Raw genomic sequence first — 2,752 nt, 5'->3', positions numbered from 1 at the left:
AAAAAAACACATACTGCTGTGGACGTGAAAAATGGACATGCAAAAAAACTGGCAAGAGGACTCACGAGTTATCACGGGTGAAAATGCAGGGCCTTCATGCAGCACGTGGCATCAGCCAGCACCCATGTACCTGTCATCGACGTCATACACAGGTCAGTCCATAAAAAAAGTGAAGTTGCGGATGTTCAATTAGCAGAAGGGGCATAGTTGGCAGCTCCAAATTGCCATGACTGGACTTCTACAATTGCCATGAATTTAAAACTACATTTGCCATCCCTGGACAACTGTTGTTGCCATCATTGGACACTTGCAGTTGCCATGGAGAAACAACTGCAGTTGCCATGCCAGAGCAACTACAGTTGCCATGTCATCGCAACTGCAGTTGCCATGGAGGAACAACTGCGGTTGCCATGTCGATGCAACTATAGTTGCCATGCCAGTAAAACTGCAGTTGCCACATCAGGGGCGACTGCAGTTGCCGTGCTAGCACAAACTGCAAATTGCCATGAATTGATCAACCACTACTATGCTTACAGCGTATTACGCTGGTGGTGACACGGCAAACGTCCCGTGGCAAGCTTCACAAATTGCAGGTGGAGCACGACATTTTGGTGTCACAGACCACACAAGATGGCCAAATGCAGCACAACAAGGTAAGGAAAAAAAACTGAACCACAAAAAACATCAGTACATTTGTTGTTTGTAGTTTTTTGTAGGCAAAACAATAGTTGCCATGTTTGTTGAACAGTACCTGCCATGACTGGACAGCTACAGCTGCCACACATGTCCACACGCAGTCTCACGGCTTGCTGTTTGAAAATATGTCGTGCCAAATCAATCGAAGATGGTGTGATCCGTTGTGATACACATCTTATTCAACCAAAAAATCTTACTCTCGTGCTTGTTTTTTCTATTACAGAACCTACAACTACAGTGAACAGCGGTGCGGGGACATCTACTGCGGGGAGCTCTGAGCGCACGGAAGACGCGTTCCACCAGCCAGCAGACTGTCATGCCGCAAACAATTTCGAGTCAGAGTCGGGAATGGCAATCATTCCAGCAATGCCGACGAGCACCCCTTTGAACACAAGCACTAGCAACACTCGAGTAGATGGAATTGCCGCCGATACTGAAGCGAATGATGAAACTGATGACGACGCACAAGTGGATGAAGATGGTGGGCAATCCGAGATCGTGGTACCTCAGCCACCATACATTGGGCAGAGATTTGGATCGTTCGCAGAAGCAAAGGAATACTACCAGGCATACGCAAAGTTCCATGGATTTGCGGTCAACACCGAGTACCATAGGAAAATTAAGAAAACTAATGAGTACAGCAGAGGTGAGATGAGGTGCCACAAGGCACGGAGGAACAAGAAGGGGAAAGGTGTTGCGCCTGTCGTTCCGGAACGAAAGAGAGGCATCATTCTCAAGACGGGGTGCCCTGTCCGGTGTAAGCTAAACGTAGATGGAGCAACATGGGTGGTCAATGAGTATTTTGACGAGCACAACCACAAACTCATAAAGAAGTTCGACCTGGTGAAATTTCTCACCGCCGACAGAGGGTTCACCCCCGTCGAAAGGAAATTCGTAAAGCTGCTACATGACCGGATTTCGGCTCGGTTCTTTCCTGAGGATGTCAAGACGAGATGGCAGTCTCATGGTCGAAAATAAACCGGCCGAAGGTGGAACGGAGAACCTTACATTTTTGGGTCCGAATAACTGCCACACGTGAGGATGTTAACATTTCCGATTTTGGGTCCGAATAACTGCCACACGTGTGGCGTCGATAGGAACCCGCCCGCACGCCTCGTGCGGCATAGACGGGGATCGGCCCGCACGACCACGTCCGAGCGCACAAAAGCACGACCCGCACGTCCGGTGTGTGGCAACCCCGCCCGCACTGCCCCGTCCGGGCCAGAAGACCGGCTGCCCGCACGACCCAGCCGATCCACGCCTTCGATCCATCCCCTCTCTCGTACGCCGCCATCGTCCCCCACCTCTCGAACCCCGACATCCTCGCCGGCCATCCCTGGTTGCCATGGCAACCAGGGCAGATCCGTAGGGCGCTCCGACCCCAAACCACACCCTAACCCTTCCCATCCCCAGCCGCCCACTCCAATCCAGCCCTCCAGACACGATCAACTAAAACCAGGTGAAAATTCTCGATCTCGTCCTTCCCTCTCATCCTTAAGGCTGAAAATCTCCCGATCTTGTACTGGGTCCATACTATAGGGGTAGAACACTGCATGGTTCGGTGTATATTCGCAATTGCCAGGCAGAATACACCAGATCTGCCATGTACTACGTTTGAGGTTAACTTAGGTGCCTAGTTTAGGCACTTAAGTAGTTGGGTATGAAATGGATGAGTAGGAATCCCTAAAAAAGGGCAGGAAGGACGATTTTTTGAATGAAGAGGGTGGGAAAAAATAATTGCCACTTGTGTGTAACGACAGTTGCCGCTTGTGTATGATGACAATTGCCACCTATTTTGACCTGTTGCTTGCCATCCCTATCTTCCATGTGCAAGCAGCAGAAGAATACAATTCTTGTGGATTATTGATGCCTTTTTGATCATCCAGTGATTGAGAACATGTCGGAAAAGAATCGAGACGCGGAAAGGATGAATCGCGAAGGTGGCGCTGATGCTTGGGGTTCTCAAAGGCCAGAAACACCGCCTTGGGATGCAGCAGAGTATAGTCAACTCATCTCTGCAGGGCCGTTGCTGCCACTACTAGATCAGTATGCAGGC

This window comes from Triticum dicoccoides, chromosome 3B (assembly GCF_002162155.2).
Source record: "Triticum dicoccoides isolate Atlit2015 ecotype Zavitan chromosome 3B, WEW_v2.0, whole genome shotgun sequence".
In the NCBI taxonomy this organism is placed as follows: Eukaryota; Viridiplantae; Streptophyta; class Magnoliopsida; order Poales; family Poaceae; genus Triticum; species Triticum dicoccoides.
Note: the sequence above shows the minus strand (reverse complement) of the source record.